A 23,470-nucleotide genomic window follows, 5' to 3' on the forward strand; every position below is an offset into this window, starting at 1 on the left:
GGCCCTGGACAGTCTGGACGGATTGATGGCAGCTGCTGGATTGAAAAATCAGGTGTAGTGCTGAGGCACAAATGTGTACATTTCAAGCCTGCAAACTGCGACACTTTAAATGAATGTGCAATAACACTATGTGCAATATGACAACCCTAGTCGTTTTATCTGTACAGTATAGTATAGTGGATAGTGTACATAGCCTTTATTTATGTAAACCAGCTCCTTTCCCTTCTTGTTTTTTTAGTTTTTTTTCTTTCCTAGCACCACGGGAGCCCCCCCTCCCAAATTTCGTTGTTTGGTACCTGTACTATAGCAATGACAATAAAGACCATTCATTCATTCATAGTTGCTGTACAGTGTTGGGAAACTGTATTAGGGATTGTAACTGGGATTAGGGTTATCTTTTTCTTCACTGTCTATGTTGATGTTTTTGATGGAAATAAGAACAGTCAATATGTGGTTAATACTTCCTTTAACATTAACATTTTTACTAGACATTGACAGCTTCCTTATGCCTGCACACATGATGTGACGGAACACACATGGCTAACCAGAAAGATCTGTCAACACAATGTTCCAATACTTTTGGAGCACTGACATAGGTGGAGCATGTTTAAAACATTGAATTAAAAGTGACAGTAAAACACATTTAACATGCTTACTCTTTCCAATGCATATGGAGGGCACTATTTATAATTCAGTGGAGTCAGCTTTTAGCTACAGTACTTACAGTAGGTGGGTGTAAAATAGTCAACTGTTATCTGTCTGAGACTGGATTCGAACTGATGGAACATGACCAAACTTACTCTAGACACTACAGTACCCCGCCACCACCACCCCCCCTCCCTTCTCTACAGTATTCTGTGGACATATATAGCACCGCACATGGCAGCTATGGTTTTACAGTTTGTTGTGTTCTGTCTGCACTGCTGTCTGTCCTGTGTTGTTTTGTTTGCATTGCATTTAGAAATGCTCTTACTGTAACGCCAAATCAAATTCCTATATGTGTATGCTTAATGTGTATGCATAAATGGCAATAAACGTTATCTCATCTAATCTCATCTCAGTACAAACCTCTACTACCAATCATGGTGTTGGTTGGATGAGGTTAATAATAATAATAATAATAAGAAGAAGAAGAATAATAAGAAGAATAAGAATAATGATAATAATAATAATAATAATGCTGATGATAATAATTATAATAATAATAATAATAATAATAATAATGCTGATGATGATAATAATTATAATAATAATAATAATAATAATAATAATAATAATGCTGATGATGATGACAATAATAATAATAATAATGATGATGATGATGATGATGATGATAATAATATATTTTATTTAAAAGTGCCTTCCTCAAACTCAAGGACACTGAACACAACAAGAAGAAACAGAATAGAGATACTACAAAAGAATAGTACACTCATATTCCAAAAGAAGAAAAAAGGTGTAAGAGTTCAGGCAGCTATGGGGGATGGAGTTAGTCAGGACCGATGCCATGCTGTACAAAGGCGAGTATGACAGTACTTCGGGTCTAACAAAGCCAAACATAGGGGAGATCAGGGGGGTATTCCATCAACGTTTGCTAAAGGAAAATCCAGGCTTATTCTGACAAGTCTCGCGAGATTTGGATGAATCTTGCGAGACTTGTTAACAATAAGCCTGGATTTTCCCTTTAGCGATGTTGATGGAATACCCCCCTGTGACAAATGTAACAGGGGTCAATTGTAAGACCCTGCTTTTCTAAGAACAAATGGTACTAGCCTCAACGATCCGGCAAGACAAGCTAGGATAGTTTGTGGGTAATTTCCTTGACTGAGAACGTACACAGAGACTGAGAACGTACACAGAGACTGAGACAGACCTTATCCAAAAACTGATGTTTGTGGTGAAAACCAATGGGAAGTACAGAAAGGCTGACCTTTACCTTTTCTTTTTACTGTTTTCCCCTGCTTTTATATTCATTCTATGCATGTAAATGTTTTTATTTATGTTTATATTAATTAATTAATTAATTAATTTATATATATATAATTTAAAAAATCACTTAATGTTCTTATTCCTGTTGTAAAGCACTTTGAGCTGCATTTCTTGTATGAAAGGTGCTATATAAATAAAGCTTTACTTACTTACTTACTTACTTCTCCCGTCAAAAACAAATTAGAGAGATTAAAGTCACTCAGTAAACGCAGTTAGGCTTATTCCCTCCATGATCAATCTGTCAAATATCTCATTGTCTGCAGGTATTATTGGGATGAGTTGTTTTTGAGAGGTAATGTAACTTTTTGATCTATGGTATTCTGTTGTCTTAAGGTTGAATGTCTAAGAAGCCTAACTTGTTTTACTGTTGATTACTGTTCTATTGGCCACAAATTGATGAGTTTGCACATGATTGACATGTTAGAATTGTTGCCAGCTAGCTAGCACATACGGTTTGTCTTGGCTGCTAGGTTTGGGGGCAAATGGAACAGTTTTACAATTACCTGCGGGCAAACAGCAGGTTGGGCATGAGAGTGACCACTACGTTTCACAACTGTGAATCACAATAATCAGTCTGATCAGTCTGCTGGGCATCTGGTTATTTTAAAGTATAGGCTCTAGCGTTAGGACCCTACCTTGCCGACCTAGTCCCCCTCCACACCCCCTCCCGTTGAACCAAGACCACCAGGACCAAGCTCCGGACCTGGGGTGATAGGGCCTTTTCAGCCGCAGCCCCGTCCCTCTGGAACGCCCTCCCCAACCACATCAGACAGGCCAACACCGTGCCAACATTTAAACAGGCCCTCAAAACCCACCTCTTCAAGCTCGCCTCCACCAGTTAACCCTCTCCCCCTCCCCTTCCCATGTGTCCCCAACATTACTACCCAATGTTTTCAGTTTGTAAAGCGTCTTTGAGTGTCTAGAAAAACGCTCTAGTCTAATGTATTATTACTTATTTAGCCTACCTGTACATGAGGTCTAGCTAAGATGTATTTCTTTGTTTTGCTGCTCAGAGAATGAAGATAATAATTCTTGATAAGTACCCACCATGGATCAAAACATTGTTACCATGAATGCTCCCTCCAGGATGTAGCCATGCTGTGAATGCATAATTCTTAAGAGTTAAAACGGAAAAACAGAAGACTATAACAGGATAGGGATTCATAACTGTACATTGAGTTAACTTAAGTTCTTAAGTCCTAACTAAACACAACCAGTGCATGGTATTAATCTAATTCAGTGATTATACACTGTTACAGATCAACAAATGGATGCTTCCGGACCTCACTCAAGGTACTTTTATTAGTGCTGACAGCCCGGGGATTCTGGTGTGTCACTCCTTTGTCTTCTGCGTGTTGTATGGAGTTGATTGTATTTTACATGTGTCACATTTGCCCCCGCCTACTGTTATACCTGCCCCCACTCATCATCAGACTGTTTGGATTAATTGGATACTGTGATTGAAGCATCCTCTTTAGAGACCTACACTTGTACGAATGATCAGTAGACAGATGTACGTTTCTGATATCAGGTCTAGGTTGAGTGGCCTCTGAGTAATAGAGTTTGAATAGAATATCTGAAATAATATCAAATTCTTCTTCTTTTATTTTTTCCTTTGCTACAAAATATTTACAAACAATCTAATTTTGACCAAGGGAGTTGTGACTGTCTTCATGTCGTCGGACCAGACTGCTGAGCAGAAATGAGGAAAAACAAAGAACGTTCATGATTGAGCTACAATTAAAGATGCTTCAAATGTGACTCCAAATGAAATTACTCAGATGACTTTGGATATAATGATTCTAAAATCTCCTACAGCCCAGTAAAGATGTGTTTAATGCACTCTGGTCTCTGGTCTCTGCTACATGGGTATTCTTAATCGATAATGTACCAATTTATATCGCTACAGTTTCAAATCCATCTAGGCACTGATGGATATGAAACTGTAGGGATTTAAATTGATACAGTGCATTCCTTTGTCACTGGCAGTTGAAATAACATGTTAGCTCAGTCCCAATCTGGTATTGTTTTTTGTTCTATTGTAACCATTTCCTTTGTCCTTTCAAAGATGTCTTTACTCGCCTGACCCCCCCCCCCCCCCCCCCCCCTTCCTCATGGACCTGTGTGTGTGTGTGTGTGTGTGTGTGTGTGTGTGTGTGTGTGTGTCCTGGTCTGATTCACTGATATATGCCATAGCTTGATCTGAGAGTGACGGGCCGTGAAATTAAGAGTCAGAATAACATTTCTGCAAGGTGCAGTACTCTTGACACCTCTTACAGAGCTGAGGGTGGGGTAATTCATAGGTTACCATGGCATCTGTCTCCTTCTAATGGGCCTCTAAGTGATGTTTAGGGATTTTAATTAAAAGGACTGATGTATCTATTTCTTGTAAAGCCTTCGAAACACTGGTGTCAGTCACGGATGCAATTATCAGTTGTGTTTAGTAGTAATCTCTTCACCGTTTTGAGTGAGTTTTTTGTTTCATGAAGGGAGAAATGTCATAGTCTTCAGAAGCTTTATTCCATATAAAAACATTTTAATTCAAACAAACCGTCATGGCATATCAAAGGAAATACATTGAACGATAACCACACTTTTTTTCCCCCCACAGCATTAGCTCTCCTCCTGTGCAACTTAGCGATGCTGAACGAGAGCCTATTTCATCTCCATCTCTGCTTTAGTTTCATTTGCATGTCCATAGCTCTAACTCCCCCCCTCCCCCCCACACTCTGTCAGAGCTGATACATCACACAAAGGTCAGCATAAGGAATCTCCCTGGGCTCCCTGCCGCCGTCTTTCCCCAGAATTCGAAGAAAAACGTTGCCCATATCCCGGGGATTCTGGGAGTCAACCGGCACTCACCGACCAACTGCCACCAACACCGACGACAGCTCCTCCAGTCTGCGAGGCCCCGCAGAGCCATCTCAAGAGAGTTACTTTACAAGAGAAAAATGTAAATGAAAACACTTGGGAAAACGATTCAGTCGTCGCTGTATTCTGCCACAGACTAATGATTATTCTCTTGAACTTTTCCTACCTGGCTGTTTTTTTTATGTATCCATAGCTGTGAGTACTGTAGGCTATGTGTGAACATAATTAGTGTTTGAGGCCACGGTTCATTATGAATGTATGTACACATAAAGGTTACAGTACACTTCTGTTGGATCCTGTCCCTTACTTGAGGGCAGATCTTTGTTTCAGTTTTTTAAACATGGCGTGCTGATTTACTTCACTTACTACAATAAAATAAAACCTAAAAGGTTTGTTTTTGCCAAGTGTTTCTTGATGAGATGGAAATGCAGAAGGAAAGTTGTAAACCTCAGATAACCTTGCATGAGAATAGTGATATACGTAGCGACAGTGACAAGAACAAGTATAACTGCCGCTGATAATGATGGCTCAAGTGGACTTCTCGTGGGGTTGGATGAGGGTTACTGGAGGATCTTTGTCATTGTAATTGCATAAAAATCTAGTATTTTTTTATTACATTTGTGTACTTACTTTGTGTTGCCTTTCCACTGCACAGCGAATAACACAAAGGCCTGCTAAAGGGCCTTTTCAGCCGCAGCCCCGCGCCTCTGGAACGCCCTCCCCGACCACATCAGACAGGCCAACACCCTCCCAACATTTAAACAGGCCCTCAAAACCCACCTCTTCAAGCTCGCCTTCACCAGTTAACCCTCTCCCCCTCCCCTCCCCATGTGTCTCCAGCACTACCGTAATACGCCCCCTATACTTTCTTTTATCAATTTTTTGTGTCTTTTTATTATTACCAACTAGAGCATGATGCATAAATGAACAGGCACCAAAAGGCAATGTAACATGCGAGACGTCGACGACGCTATGTACTCTAAAATAGCTAAAACCATAATGCATACACATGAGCGCTTTGAGCATACCTTGCATCTTAGCAGTCACATAGGTTGCTCTTGTGTTTTCAAGCTCTTAGCAATTCTATTTGCCTTCTAATGCCTTCTATTTGCATTTGCCCTTATTTACCTATAATAACTTTGCTAACATAGCCTGTGGTTATTCACCATCCATGAAATACCACAATCATATTTTTAGAGTGGTCTTGCGTCTTGAGCAAATGCACAATAAATCACTTGGAAGGAAGACATCCTTTAAGAATAATTTCCATAATCACATCAATGTGAAGACCAGAAGGGATTTTCTCTCCTCAATCTTCTTGTCAAATATGTAAAGTGTGTGAATCAAACACATGATAAAGATTGATTAATTGCACCTTACATTAAAGGCCAACAAAAGTGAGGTTGAGTTACAGTAAATCGTATATGTGACAAGGTTTGATGAAAAGGTCCGCAAGTCTGGCAAAGTTTTTTCCAGATTATGAAAGGGTAGATTGTAAACATTCAAATGATGTGTCATACATTGAAATCTGAAACAAGTTGAAGAAGTCATGCATATTTTAATGTTGATACCCCCCAAATCAGCAAGCCGAGATATCCGGCCTCAAAGTATTCACAGCCTTTTAGTATGCCTATTGCCTTATGCCTTGTCCTGCAATGTCAGGAACCAAAGCCTAAGAATTGTACTCTCTTACGCGCGTGTGTGATGTAACAATACACGTGAAACATTCATGGCTTTTGCATAATGCACTGTTTAGATTATGAACTGCGTTTCGTTGTCTCAGTACTTGTACTCATATTGTCATTGACAATAAGGTTGAATCTAATCCAATTTAAAATAAAAAAACATGATTTAGGATAATACATACAAAGTGAGACATCTGTTTTTGCAAAACAACCCCTCAAATATGTTCTACAGTTTAATCGGGAATCATAGGGCGCAACATTTAGAGTTGATTGTGATTTACAAACAGGAAGCAGGCGTTGGACTTGCATATGCACCGTTTTATCAATCTGAATGTTGGTGTGTGTAAACGTTCTTGCTTGTCTGTACGTACGCAATCTTTTTGCGCTAGTTCTACACACGGCTTTATAAACGAGGCCCCAGGAGACTATTTTGACCAACCATACATTCAATTATGTATTCAAGCTCTGTACTTTGTCCTTGAGGAATTTCTCTGGAAATGTATATTTTCTCCTCTCTCTTGCTGTGATACAAGCTGACATCAAAAGGGAATAGGTTAGCACCTTAGGCTGTCCTCTTGCTTTGAGCTTCAAACATGATCAAGCCTGAAAACCATTTCTTGTTTAAAGACATGCCCTAACATATAGAGGGAACTTATTTACTTTCGCCTGAACTCTGATCTCTGTTGATACAGATTTTGAGAGTATATTGATGTCTAGTCCTACAAATAAACATCCAAATAATCAATGATGACAGAGGGGCAAGTAAACACCCAGTAGCATGCTGACTTACACAAGTATTTATTTTCTTTGTTGTCTTGTTCATCTTTAAGACTCAACTCACAGTCTAGTACATCGCCTTTTACTTACCACACAATTCTGTGTAATCCAGCCAACTGGATCACTGTCATTGTCCATGACCGGACTGTCGCAGTCACAGTCACAGCCAGCCAGAGCCAAATCTGTCTTTCTCTATACAAACAAAACAGATGGTACTTGACAGGGATAGTGTAAAGTTTTTACTGTGGCTGACACGTCTTATGGATATTGCTGTAATCACATCACACCGGGAACCCTTGTGCGGGACTCCAAGAGGCAAGAGAACTAATTATCAACGAGATGACAATAAAGTCGCACAAAGTGAGTCAGAAATGAACACGTCGGAACATTGGCTGAGAGGAGAAGAACAGCGGCCTCCCAAAATGTCTCCGCGTTAGGTCATCTTTCTGCCTCCCTGGCTCAAACCGCTCATCCCTCGCATCCCTAAGCGACATCGGGAGGGCTGGGTGCCCTTTGCGTAGAGCCCCTGCCCTCAGGACATCTCTCGTGGATGCCTCGATAGCCACATAAGTGCCTTTCTAAAAATGGAATAAATTGGCAAAGCTGGGGAGATAAGATCAACACTGCGGCTGCCCTTAAACGCGTTCAGTTGAGGAACCAACCGTGCCTTGAGCTGAGAAAACAATAACAACAACCGAATCAACTTTGACACCAAAGTGTTGTGTTGTGTGACACCTCGGGCTGTTTCGACATTCTACTTATACACAATTACATTTCGGTTTATCCATATTTCATCTAGCACGCTCTTTGAGATTTATATAATATATATTATTATACATACAAGATCCTTATTTAGTACTAGACAATATCAGAGATCATGATGTTGTTCATTCTTAGCTGTACGGTAGTTCAGATGCAGGCAGTGTGGTCAAAATCAACTGTGCACTGCGTTGTAGTATATACCATAAAGGGGACAGAGCGTTTGAAGTGACGGCCCCAAGACTCTGGAACGCCCTCCCCTCCTGACCTGAGAGCTGCTCCCTCAGAACTCGTTTTTAAACGCCAACTAAAGACTCACCTGTTTAGGCAGGCCGGTAGTCACTGATAGCCACCTTATGTTCCTGTTTATGTTCTGTTTATGTTGCCCCTTTGGGGTGTTCCTCTGTTTTTGTGTTTTTTTTATCTCTTTCGATGGTGTTTGTTTGCGCTTTTCTTTTCACCCACTTCATACCTTATTTATGATGTAAAGCATCCTGTGCATTCGTGCTGTGAAGGGCGCTATAGAAATAAAGTTTTACTTACTTACTTACTTACTTTACCTTACTTACTTTACTTTTGTCCAAGTGAGCCCTTTGTCCATCAACACAGTAGCTGTTAGCACCGGTCAACCAGTGTTCTGCCTGAGAGGACTCACTTTGTGATATAAATAGTCACATTAGCCGCAGCCTCAGCTTTCTGTAATGATTATATTATGACATACACACACATCGTCATCTTGTCCCCCGACACAAGATTCTGAAAGCATCCGCTCAGGATGTGTGAAAACATCTCCTTTCCAGGCATTCAACTAAAAGTGATGATGATAAATGATGAAAAAAGTGCTTGTGTCTGTTTGGCTCATAAGTAGACAGACTCCCCTTGGGGAGCATTGTGTTGCAGTTGATTAAAAACACAGCAAATAAGCATCTCAAACACACCTGTCTTTATGCTGACTGGATGGTAAATCTAGCCTGCCTGTTCTGGCCCCTGGACTTCCTCTTTGATCAATGACCGACATATGCATGAGTGTTTCTGCATAATATTGTTAACCCCTGAAAACAATTTCACGGACATTCTGAGAATGTTAACGAGTACCACACCGATACGCCTTACGGTGAACGAGTCAGCTGCGGTTTAAGACATAAGGATGATACTGTATATATGATATGATGTTATAATAATAATAATAATAATAATAATAATAATAATAATAATAATAATAATCATAATAATATTATTATTATTATTAATAATAATAATAATACATTAGACTTATATAGCGCTTTTCTAGACACTCAAAGACGCTTTACAAACTGAAAAGATCGAGTAGTAATAATGAAAAGAAACAAAAGGTAAATAGAAGAAAGTACAGGGGCCTAATTAAGGTAGTGCTGGGGACACATGGGAAGGGGAGGGGGAGAGGGTTGACTGGTGACGGCGAGCTTGAAGAGGTGGGTTTTGAGGGCCTGTTTAAATGTTGGCAGGGTGTTGGCCTGTCTGATGTGGTTGGGGAGGGCGTTCCAGAGGGACGGGGCTGCGGCTGAAAGGCCCCTATCACCCCAGGTCCGGAGCTTGGTCCTGGTGGTCTTGAGGGTGGTTTGGTCGTCAGACCTGAGGCAACGGGAGGGGGTGTGGAGGGGGACGAGGTCGGCAAAGTAGGAGGGGGCCGGATTGTTGATGGCTTTGTAAGTGGTGAGTAGGATTTTGAATTGGATGTATGATGTTATTAATACATTGTGAAAACTAATTTTATGATCAAAGCTGCTGCTGGAGTGAAATAAGCTTATGTGATGAGTTGGGGCAAGACAGAGGAACTATACTTAGAAGCAATTATACGTTATATTCTTCAAGAATAAAGGGGCGGTAGCCTAGAGGTTAGGGAGGCCGGCTAGCAATTGGAAGGTAGATAGTTCAATCCCCGCCTCATGAGGGAGCTTGCATGTGCCCTTGAGCAAGACACTTAACCCCTAAATTGCCGCAGGGGCACCGAATATGGCTGACCCTGTGTCTAGAGCGAAAAATACAAAATTCCAACAATTGACAAGTGATATTATCACTACCCCAAAACGAAATTGGAGGGTCGGGCATTAGCTGTTGTGTTTCTGCATGTGCATGTGCAAGAGGCAGCCATCAGAGACAAAAAGGTGAAAATCGGTGAGTCCACTTCCCTAGAACACCACTGGCAGGAACAACATATCGTGACGTTAGAATTGTAATTATATATATTACAAATATATATTTTTGGTCAATTTTTTTTTTTTTTTACATAATCTGATCCACACATAGCCTTTATTTATGTAAACCAGCTCCTTTCCCTTCTTTTTTTCCCTTTTTTTTTTTCCTTTCCTAACACCAGGGGAGCCACCCCTCCTAAATTTCGTTGTTTGGTACCTGTACTATAGCAATGACAATAAAGACCATTCATTCATTCATTCATTCATTCATTCATTCATTAGGTGTTTATTAATGCCTGTGTGGTTATTTTTTAAAATGTGTCATTTTTTAGTCAGTAATTAATAAAATACAAAGGTTCCATCTCACAAAACATAATGGAATGTAAAAACTTTGACGCTCAATATCTCTGAACTACCCTAAACGGAGATAGAACCTTATCATTCTAAGCTCACGATATGTACACTAATGTCGGGTAGGACACTCCATTTTCGAAAGCCCTTTTTCCAGATTAAAACAATGTTCGTAAAATGAAATCTTGCTTTCAAAGGATCTTGTTCTCTGCACGCTACTGATTAAACATCGTCACGACAACCATTAGGAAGCTTCTAGAATGTTCCATACTGGATGTTTAACTAAGCTGAGATATCGGTCATTAAACGGCAGCTTTCCCTTGCGACATGGAGAGTGTGACTGTTTATCTTGCTCATCAAGTCCATCTCTCTCCTGGCCTAAGTTATCGATGTCTCCCAAGCGTGTGACAGTGATTAGAAGACAATTTCAGTGTTGAAGATCCAACAGTGTGCTGGGATGATTAGGATTTTACTGAAACCAGATAATCATTAGGCTCTGAGGCACAGTTCACCTATTTCATGCAAAACACAGGACTTAGAGCCATGGTGTAATATATAGACAGTGTGTGTGTGTGTGCGTGTGTGCGTGAGTGTGTGTGTGTGTGTGTGTGTGTGTGTGTGTGTGTACGTGTATGTGTGTACGTGTGTGTGCGCATCAGATATTTCCTTTGGTATTGTATATCACAAAGTGAACCGGGGAGGTTATTAATATCCTGATGTGATCTTCCACACACCTCGTCTCGTACATGCATACATGCATGACTCTAAATCAATTGGCTTGCTTGGGCAGATTCAGACCCCTAGAGCCCTGAGCACTGAGCAATAATGAACAGGCATAAATGAAGCTACTCTCATCTGAAGGAGTGGGACGTTTGCAATATTATACATTTGGTAGCTTCAATTTCATGAACTCAGATCACCGCTGAACACCCGAACAGAATAATAATGTATCTGCCCTTTGAACTCATAGTTGATGCGCTTCTCAGCTTCTCATAGATATCGATGAGATAGATATCTATAGATATCACAGATGTCTAGCGCGGTATTCCACCCCTACTCTACACACATTGGACTGTTATTTTTGGGCCTTTATCTTATCCCAAGGTCCCCCCTTATCTCCTGTGTACGTCTGAGCTCATAGAGAATTCAGAAGGTCCTGCTCCTCCTCTATCTCATACTGGGGTACAGAAAGTACCCCTCCGTTTCTTTCTGCTCCTACCCTGACGGTGTCGGGTGATTCACCACGAATCACGAAGTACCTTCCAACCTTGTTCCCAACTTCCTTCGGTATTGACTTTTCCCTCACCTCCTTATCTTCATCAATCACTCTTTCAATCACTCTTTCATTTGCTCTGGCCCTCTCTCGAAGATAGACATCTGCCCGGCAGACTATCTCTCTTCCATCGCTTCGGTTTTTTTCCCCATTTGTGGGTGGATCTCTCTCACTCACTCACTCACTCACTCACTCACTCTCGCTCCTGACCTGCCTGGTGAAATATGGAAACGTCTGCTGAGATCAACCTTTGCGTTACTGAAGGACACCTTTAGATCATGTCCTCACCAAAGGCAGGCTGTAATTAAAATGTATAGTTTGACGACTGTAAAACTCGTTAAGGGTAGAAACAACATCTGTTGTATGTCTCACGTACTGAACTCTCCTGAGAATGTTCTAGATTCAACATGCTTAAGTTTTGTTTTAGGCTATATGAAACACTCGTCAAAGTGAAATGCTTTGAAACAAGTAGAAGTATGTCTACTCCACCCTATATCCTGATCCTTGCCGCCCCACCTGAATCAAAGAAAGATTATAGGCCCAGTGATGGAAAAGCCCTCGCTCTGGACATGTGGAAAATGTTAGGGAAATATATATGTATCTAAATCTAAAATAGAAAAAAGGTAGCCTGGTTTCCTCAAATTGTATAGAAAAGGTATTTAACAAAAGGACCCAGTAAACAAAGAGTCCAAAAGACGTCCTCAGGGAAGCCGGAATGTGGGTTCAGATGACGTCTTTCTAGGACGTCCAGATGACGTCTTTAGGACGTCTTATGGATAACAGAAGATGATTCTGTCTCTTACGGACTACAGAAGACGATTCTGTAGTCCATAAGACATCCTAAAGACGTCACCTGGACGTCCTAGAAAGACGTCACCTGAACCCACATTCCGGCTTCCCTGAGGACGTCTTTTGGACTCTTTGTTTACTGGGGAGAACAGGTTACAAGCATGTCAAGAGACAAGTGAACAGGCAGTGAACGGTCCTCAGAAAAGTGAAGACAGAGAGGAACATGGATGGAACAGGGATTTTTAATACACAAGGTAATCAGCCCCGCCCTCAGGTGAGGTTCAAGCCAATCACAGACACTTCCTGTCTGCATCTGTGATGAGGAATGATCACATGATGCTAGCTGTGATGCAAATTATGAAGAAGTTATGGGGGATTGACCCCCACTTTCTCTTAGAGACACAAAGGCCACAAAATGGCCTTTGTCGCTTTATTGCTCAGTCTCTTTATGTGCAGGTCAAGAGAAAGAGAGCAATTAGGTCTTTGTGATCATTTAAATGTGTCTCTTGTCTAGCCAATGTCACGTTTCAAGTAGAGCCACTGGTTTTCATTGTAGAAGAGGTTGAGTTTGTTTAAGTATGTTAATTCTGCACAGAAAGCCTGACTCAGTGACTTTTGTGACTTCAGAGTCACAAAAGTAAAAATAAATGTCTTCTCAATAAAATACAATGTCTTATCAGGCATATTATTCCACTACAGAAATTAACCCATCATGAGCCTGATGAAATCTCAGAACTAAATATTAGCAACTTCAAATGTATCCGAAATCAATTGTCAATAGATACCGTCAAGTTATATATGCACTGCATGATTTTTACACACCTGTCTTACTGTATTACTACCTGGTCCCAAGCAGGTAAAAACAGCCTTTGGTCCATGCACAGTTCATATAAAAGAGCACTCAAAATCCTAGACAAATATCAATCAATATATATTTGATTGATAGTTTCACATAACTTCATGTGCAGATTGAAACAGCATGTTTGGATACTGGATTCTGATGGCTGATGGCTATCAACAGTGGTAAATATCCCAACAACCTTCAGTTCGGACCGCATTTCCAGTATCAACGCGCCTCCCAATCAATCTGATTAAGAACACCTGTGCTGACCGACAATGCAATCGTTGATCTTGTTTATGGGACTATATTCTGTGGCGGAAGGATATATGTATTCTGAAACGATTAATGATTGTAAATAAATGAATTCAATGTTAAAACTGTATTTATTTGTTATATTATGTGGTGGTTGTTGTAGAAAGGCAATTGACCATTCGAGGGCAGGGGTTGTGGACTCATTTACCACTGTACAGGGTTCCACAACCCTGTACCAGTGGTAAATGAGTCCACAACCCCTTTCCTCTCATGGGAAAGTGCTTCCTTCTTGGGGGATCAGAGACACTCTTCCCTCTGAGGTTTCCAAACACTTTAACAATATGTTGAACACTCAGAGGGCTATACTACAATGCCAGCTATAATATAAAAGTCTCTATACGTATTCAGGATTATCGAAAGTTTGCAGACTTGAGTTATCACCAAGTTTAGGCTTCCTCGCTGGCATGAAGGAAAATGCAGGCTTATATTGATAAGTCTCTGTAATACATGCTAATAATAAGTAAGTACAGTAATTAAAATGTATTTGTATAGCACCTATCCCAGACCAGGGGTCACAAAGTGCTTTACATATGGAGAACATAATAAAGAAGAAACATAATAAAACATAATAAAAGAGTGAAAGCCACAGCAGGTTAAAACAGGCAAACAAGTGAAAATAAGAACAAGTAACAGGCAACAAGTGTACAACAATATCAACAGGACACAGAAAGACAGGCTTTTGGGGCTATCCAAAAGCCTGTCATACAAGACAGTCTTTAGCTGTTTTTTAAAAGCCTCGACCGAGACCGCTGATCTAAGATCCAAGGGAAGAGCATTCCAAAGCCTGGGAGCCCTGGTTTGGAATGCTGCATCACCCTTGGTCTTCAATCTGGCACGGGGGACAACCAACAAACCCTGGTCAGAGGACCTGAGAGACCTACTGGGGTTGTAAGGACGCAGGAGGTCACAGATGTAGGCAGGTGCCTGACCATGGAGAGCTCTGTAGGTGATGACCAGAACCTTGAAATTAATTCTATATTTGATGGAAGCCAGACTGCTGCCTCGCAGTTGATATGATATGCTACGTTAAGCGAATCAAACACTAATTTCAATGCAGTGAGTCTGTGCTGCATTTTCATTGTTGCTGAAATCAATGAAAGTCAGCTAACTGATGTTGCATAAAACAACCGTCAGAATGTGCCTTCATCATGTGCCAAATAAACGTTTTATTGAATAACCCTTTCATGGGAAAAAACCCATTTCAATTGCATTGTTGTAATTTCACCCTGTAAACCTGGTTTTCATTGTTTAGTCAACTCTTTTGTTGATGAGCAAGATGACTGATATCGTCACGTCAACATGAAAGCATGGCCATTTTATGTATGGCCATTTTAAACAGTAAATGGACTGACTTATATAGCGCCTTATTCCAAAGCGCTTTACAACGGCCTCTCATTCACCCATTCACACACATTCACACACCAATGGCGACAAGCTGCCATGCAAGGCTCCGGCCCGCTCATTGAGAGCAATTTGGGGTTCAGTGTCTTGCCCAACCACACTTCGACATGTGGCCAGTCGGGGCTCGAACCGCCGATCTGCCGACCCTGCAATCATTAGACGCCGGCTCTATCTCCTGCACCACAGCCGACCCTGTTGACCATCAATGTTGACCATCAATGTTGACCAATCAATGTTATCAAACAAACAAAGTTGACCAAACAAAAAACAGGACTAGGGCAGTATTGACTGTGTGTACCATACTAAGGAGGAAAATAAACTATGTTTAAGAATGTACAATCAGTGAGGAACAAGTTAGCACAATACAAGTTATACAATAACTAGCAATGAATCTAGGAACGTATTGGTAACGTTGGAGACAATTTAGCCTTACCCTCCTCCGATTACAGGTCATTTAGCAGCTGCTTCAATGGAACACAGTAGAATGAAAAATACCACCTGTTTTTTCCATGTCTTTTGAAGACACCTCTAATCAGGTGTGTTGAAATACTCCTCATTGGAATAATAATAATAATAATCACTTGGATTTGTATAGCGCCTTTCATAAAACCCAAGGACGCTTAAATTGGAGATTAATTGGAGTTGATATTTTTGTAATACTTCTTATGCTTTTGTAGTCTTTTGTATAGGTTGGCAGATCGGCGGTTCGCGCCCCGGCTGGCCACATGTCGAAGTGTCCTTGGGCAAGACACTGAACCCCAAATTGCTCCCAGTGAGAGGGCCGGCGCCTTGCATGGTAGCTTGCCGCCATTGGTGTGTGAATGTGTGTGTGAATGGGTGAATGAGAGGCCGTTGTAAAGCGCTTTGGATAAAGGCGCTATATAAGTGCAGTCCATTTACCATTTATATTGGGTGAGTTCCATTACCCTTCATATTTATTCATTTTTTTGTTACACTATAGAAGTTTAATTATGCATTATTCCTTACCCAATTTACCACAATTCAAACTTGTAAAGATAAAAACGTTGGCATGGTTTGCCCCTTCATGAACAACAAGATGACATTTCTGGGTTATTTAGTGGACTCCTTTTGACCCGAGAGCACGCCCACAGGCAAAATCCTCCATGATGTCACTTTAACTACAACAGTAAGATAGCAGATGAAGAGGAGGACCCAGAAGGACCCAGTGCATAAATAGACAATGAAAGGTTTTGAACCTACGCTGACACATTCTCCCACACGGGGAAACCTGGGTTTGAACCCTGTCTGCCTCAGCAGTGGAGGTTAAAACCCATCCCTTGATGGTTGATGGAAACCCTTCCTGGATGTATCATTAGACCAAGAAGACTCCATCAAGATCCAAGGTTGACACTTGAGTTTATATATCTAAGGCAGACTTATGTTAGAGTTAAGTTATGTTGTGTCAATCACACTTGTCAAGCACACCTAATCCGAAATATTCGTCTGCTGTCATAATCTTTTTCAGAACAGGTTCGATTTTCTGCGTTGTTGCCAGTACAATATAGTTCATAGTTCACAAAGCCTTCTGGTAATCCTCCCCATAATCTGAATATTTGTCTTCTGTCATGAGGACAGAGGCTTTAGCTTAACGGGAGCCACTACTACTCCTCTATAATGAGGCCCTGGGTTCAGGTCTAAGCTTGTCCAATGTACTTAGATTACTGACCTCCTTAGTTTGACCTTTAATAATACAGTCCTCCACATTACTAATATAATATAATATGGTACATGTTTTCTCTCTCATACTGTAGCTAATTTTATAATTGACAGTCAACCAATCAATCAACACTTACGATATGATTACAATCAACACTTACGATATGATTACAATCAACACTTACGATATGATTACATACAGCCTGACAAAACATACCACACAAACTGTGCTTTTAGTTTTTTGTATGTTGCTTTTTACTGTATGGAAAAAAAACTAAATGTATTTTCACAGGACTCTCTTGCCACATTCTCGCTACACCAACATTCAGATTTAACCCCTTGTTCCTTAGGAAGAGAAGAATCTAGCAGACATCTCTGTGTTCCTTAGGAAGAGAAGAATCTATCAGACATATCCCTGTGTTCCTTAAGAAGAGGAGAGTCTAGCAGACATATCCCTGTGTTCCTTAGGAAGAGAATAATCTATCAGACATATCCCTGTGTTCCTTAGGAAGAGGAGAATCTAGCAGTGTTGCGGTTGAGCTCTGAATCAAAACATAGCCTACGCAAAACAGCTGCTAGCAGACTAGTGTTGAAAACAACTTTGGTATGAACATCTAACTGCATGTTAAGCACATCACAACATACTAATAAAACATCAACATGCTAAAAACTCATAACTACACATAATTAGATGATCACACAGTCCTTGCTTTTGAACACAGTCCATGCTGCAGTGAGCGGGCCAGCGCCTTGCATGGCAGCTTGCCGCCATTGGTGTGTGAGTGTGTGTGTGAATGGGTGAATGAGAGAACATTGTAAAGCGCTTTGGAGCAGCTTTGGAGCTGCAAAAAAGGCGCTATATGAGTGCAGTCCATTTACCATTTACCATTTACATTTACTGTTCAAAATAAAAGCATCCGCACACTCAAACACTGTGCAAAAAAACATAGTTTATTGCAAGCTTTCGATCGTAGACCTTCTTCAGGCATTTTGAACATGTCCTAAAACAAAAGTTTTAGTGAAACAGAAAACATCTGTAGTAGCTGCATACTAACTTGAATTCGAGCAAAGCACACAATGATTGACATCACTAAGAGCCACAGGGAGGCTCACATGATGTCCAATCCGATCGCAATCCGATCGCTTCTCGAAACGTTCACTACGTTGTTACTGATTGACAGCACACAACACCCAATGGGTGTTGGGGGGGGGCACACAGGGGGGGGGGCAATCAGATCACAAGGTATCTCCGCCCCTGTTTGTGGGACAGTTGTTGTTGTTGTTGTTGTTGTTGTGACTGTTGTTGGTTTTAACATGGTGAGCATTATTCAGTCATCCAAGGCTGTGTGTGATTCACCAGTGGTTTATTTCCTTTCTAGGATGTTCCAAACTGTTGATTTGGTAGATGTAAGGTTTTGGCTGATAGATGTTAACATTTCTGATCGATGTTTTCAGCCTCATAATGGCTTCTCTAACTTTCATTGATATTTCTTTGGTCCTCATGTTGACAGACACCAATAGCAGACACCAAAGGCAAACACAACGCCTAGAATCAATACCAGACATTGAGAGCTCTTCTCTTTTGAGTGCAAAAATGATGTGACGAATCCATCTAACGAACCAGAAACACCTGTCAAGTCAAGTGTCCTCAATCACTTATGGGTGCTCTGAAATAAAATGTGTTGTAATTTCTGAGTGATGTAACCAATATGTACCGGTACACACATATCACATATCACAACATTATCACAACCTATCACAGACCCATCTCTTCAGGCTGCATCTTGACTGTCCCTCCTAAAGACCTCTTCATCCCCACTACTCCCCTGTACAGTTTCTCTACTGTAAATACAAGTCATCTTTCCTTCTTCTAGCCTTGTGACTGCCAATGGCCCCTGGTCCTAGCATATACTTGTTTTTATTATGATGACTAATGTATAGATGATTCACTTACTTTAGACAAATGCACTTTTTGTAAGTCGCTTTGGATAAAGGTACAACAATAAATGAATAAGTAAATGTACACATACCATCAACTAAAAGCTGAGAATCTCTAATAGTACAATACATAATAGTAATTGTTTCATTTAAAATCCACATTTTTGGAGTGGAGAGCCAAAAGAAGAAACAATGCATCGCTCTCCCTTCGATCTTACACAGGACACTGTATATTGGCTTTACATTCACACACCAGATCTTAGCTTAGGTACGCTTCTATGTATGATTTTAAAACACAACACACATCTTTTGAGGCACTTCTTGATCTGTGTACTTGCTATATGTAGCCTAGATGTGTTTGGTTGGAGGTGATTGGTTGATAGATTAATGCATGTATGGATTGATACATTAAATGATTAATTGATTCATTGATTGACTGATTGTTTCATCTGTCTGTCAGTTCATCAATCAGTGCCCAGAGGGTGACTGTGATTGATCAATACAGGTGGGCAGAGAAGGGATTTATTTGATTCAGAGTATAAAGATTGATTTCAGTTCATAGGCTTACTGTCTTGTTCACCTTTTGAACTTGCTCTGACTCGGTGGCTGTCTGAAGTAACAGCTTTGCTTGCCAATGACCGCAGGCCAGGGCACATCTGCGAGGAAGCACTGTATCACCAGTGTCTGACGCTGAGCCCCTGAATGCAGTCATCCCTAAAACGAGATCAAAATGGAGAGGAGACGCTCCGTCAGGGAGGTAGCAGGGAGCACCGGTGTCTGGGAGTGGGAGCTGTGATCCGATCACCCCGGACGTTTAAGAGCAAAAGCCCGACCGACGACCGTTGACTCAGTTATGAAGTGAAACCTTTGATATAGAGTTAAACATGTAATGCTGAATTCCTACGCGCCCTGCGCTCAGTTGGTGCTCTCCATGGTGCTGAACTTCTGACGCATGAACATACAAAGATGCCGGACGGGCTTCTTTAGGCTACTTTGATTGGTGCTGCTGATAAAGGGGGGGGGATGAAATAAACCAATGTTTGTCTTGGATATGAAGCAAAAAAATTGCCGAGTCTCTTTTTCCCCCCCTCCTCAGTAATTGCTAAATGTAGGTCCTATGCGCAACAACATAGGATGATGCATGTTACTCTAGTTAATCTCCTAAAACATCGTGACGTTAGAATTATAAGGTTCTATCTCAATTTTTGTCAAAATTGAGTTTTTTACATAATCTGATCCATTAGGTGTTTATTATTGCCTGTGTGGTGTTATTTTTAAAATGTTGACATTTTTGAGTTAGTAATTAATAAAATACAAAGGTTCCATCTCACAAAACATAATGGAATGTAAAAACTTTGACGCTCAATATCTCTGAACTCCCCTAAACGGAGATAGAACCTTATCATTCTAAACGGAGATAGAACCTTATCATTCTAAACTCACGACATGTAGTCTTATAAACGCTACACAGGGATGCCTCATAGGGCTCCTCACAGTGCTATATAGCACATTCAGTGGTTTTTTCCTTTCTGATTTGTTAGGGGAAACCAACCACTTGCGACTACAGTGGCTATTAGGTGTCAATGCCAATACAACGGATTATGTGACAGTAGTCGATAGTGTAGTGACTACATTATGGGTTCATGTTCTCCTCTTACTGTTGGTTGTGTAGTGGGAGGGAACCAGTTCTGGCACTAGGGGCAGAGGGGAGGATTATTAACGTTGCACCTTCCTGTTTAGATACACGAGTTTTGGTAACCATTTTCTGGTCCTGTACTGAGAGTACAAGTTGTTGTTTTGATTAAACAGTTATCATTACGTTGCCTACGTCTTTCCTTTTTCCTCCGGCACTACACTGGTGACCCGACGTGGATTTTTGTTAACGTAATTGTGTACAAAAACCAGCGACGAACATTACAATCCTGCGAAATGTCCGGGCGAGGAAGACGTTCGAACCAGCGGCAGCCATCACCATCCCCTGTCAGGGTAACGCGTGGTGCGCACACTCCCACTCTCAAGCTACCAGAATTCTGGGACTCAACGCCTGCTGCATGGTTTGCTATTGTAGAGGCACATTTCAATAAAAGTGACATCGATGACGACGACGACCGGTACAACCATGCTGTGGCAATGTTGGGCAGCTCCACCGCAGCTCGAGTGGTAGGTTTTTTGTCTGCTCCCCCGACGACGAACAAATATGAGCGCCTCAAGGCCCTGCTTCTAGAGACATTTGAACTGTCCACTGCGGAGAGGGTGCGTCGCCTATTTGCCATGTCGGACTTGGGTGACGAGAGGCCTTCTGCGAGCATGGAGAGGATGCTAAACCTGCTCGGTACAGAAGACCCCATGATCCTCTTCACAGAGCTGTTCATGCGCACATTGCCAGCTCAAGTTAGGATGGCGCTGGCCAACACCGCCATCATGGAGCCCCGCGCCCTGGCCAGGGAGGCGGACCGGTTCGTCTTGGCCATGCCTCAACGGTCCCCCGACCTGCTCGCTCCCGCGGCCGCCCCGCCACCCGACCGTCGCAGGAGAGCGAAGGATGACGCCAGACCTTCTGGCCGGCAGGGTAACGCTGCGGGCCATTGTTTCTACCACGCCACTTTTGGCGCCAAGGCCAAACGGTGCCGCTCACCCTGCACCTTCGGACCGACGGGAAACGGCGGGGCCGGCGCTCAGTAGTGGCCCTGAGCGCTGGCGTCACCAACAGGCTGCTCTTCATACAAGACACCGCCTCTGGTCGCAGTTTCCTTTGTGACACAGGTGCCCAGTGGAGCATCATTCCGGCAGAGAGATCGGATATGGCGAAGGAGGAGCGTGGTCCGCAGTTGGCAGGCGCGGACGGCACACCTATCTGCTCTTACGGCACTAGGGCGGTGGACGTGTGCTTCGGAGGGCAATGTTTTTCGTGGGATTTTGTCATAGCGGCTGTCACATTTCCCCTCCTTGGTGCGGATTTTCTGTGCGCCCACAACCTGTTGGTGGACGTGGGGAACAGGCGCCTGGTCAACTCACAGACTTTCGCTTCATTCGCCTGTACGCAGGGGGAGGCGGTCTACAGCGGGTGGTCCAATACGCTCGCCGAAAGTGACCAGTACCTTCGGCTGCTCGCCGAATTCCCCGACCTTACCAAGCCCACCTTCTCCGCGCCCACGGTGAAACACGGAGTGGAGCACCACATCGAGACCGAGGGGCCTCCCCTCCACGCCAGGGCCAGGCGCCTCAACCCGGAGAAGCTGGCCATCGCCAGGGCGGAGTTTGCGCATATGGAGCAGGTGGGCATCGTTCGGCGCTCGAGCAGCCCCTGGGCGTCTCCCCTGCACATCGTCCCTAAGTCAGACGGCGGGTGGCGCCCATGTGGGGACTACCGCCGCCTCAACGACGCGTCCAAGCCTGACCGCTACCCGGTCCCACATGTCCAGGACTTTTCAGCGAACCTGGCAGGCAAACGCTTCTTCTCCAAAGTGGACCTGGTACGGGGGTACCATCAGGTGCCGGTGCACCCCGAGGACGTCCCTAAGACGGCCGTAATCACGCCATTTGGGCTCTTCGAGTTTCTGCGGATGCCGTTCGGCCTGAAGAACGCGGCGCAGACCTTCCAACGCCTCATGCACTCGGTGCTCCGGGACCTACCATTCCTCTTCGTCTACTTGGATGACATCCTCGTCGCAAGCACCACGGAGGAGGAGCACCTGTCCCACCTCCGGGCCCTTTTCACACGGCTCAGCCAACATGGGCTGATTGTCAATCCGGCGAAGTGTGAGTTCGGACGGAACGCCATCGACTTTCTCGGGCACCGGGTCTCCGCAGAGGGGGTGACCCCCCTCCCCTCGAAGGTAGAAGCTGTCGCTGCTTTCCCGCGCCCCAGCACAATCAGCGAGCTCAAGGGGTTCATCGGGATGGTAACCTTCTACTATCGCTTCCTCCACCACATCGCTCACATCCTGCGGCCTCTGTACGATGCCCAGAAGGGCAAGACTCTGAAGCAGCCGGTGGACTGGACGGCGGAGCGTGTCAAAGCCTTTCAGGACACCAAGGCGGCCCTGGCCCGCGCTGCCATGTTGGCCCACCCCTCGCCCTCGGCACCCACTGCTCTCACCACGGACGCCTCTGACTTTGCTGTGGGAGCGGTGTACGAACAGTGGGTTGGGGACGCCTGGCAGCCTCTTGCATTCTTCAGCCGCCAGCTGTCTCCCAGAGAGCAAAGGTACAGCACATTCGACAGGGAGCTCCTCGGGCTGTGGCTTGCTGTCAGACACTTCCGTTTTCTACTGGAGGGCCGCGAGTTTACGGCCTACGTGGACCACAAGCCACTCACGCACGCCATGTCCAAGGTGGCGGAGCCGTGGTCCGACCGCCAACAGCGCCAGCTCGCCTACATATCCGAGTTCACCACAGACATCCAGCACGTTGCTGGGAAGTCCAACCAGGTCGCGGATTGTCTCTCCAGGGCGGTGGTTGGTGCGGTCCAACTGGGTTTGGACTACGCGCGCATGGCTGCAGACCAGGCCGCCGACCCCGCCGTCCAGGCTCTCAAGTTGTCGGACACAGGACTGCGCCTAGAAGAGGTGGTTTTCGGTGACGCAGGGGCCACGCTCCTGTGCGACGTCTCCATGGGTCAGCCACGACCGGT

Source organism: Nansenia antarctica (genome assembly GCF_963989245.1).
Source record: "Nansenia antarctica genome assembly, chromosome: 14".
In the NCBI taxonomy this organism is placed as follows: Eukaryota; Metazoa; Chordata; class Actinopteri; order Argentiniformes; family Microstomatidae; genus Nansenia; species Nansenia antarctica.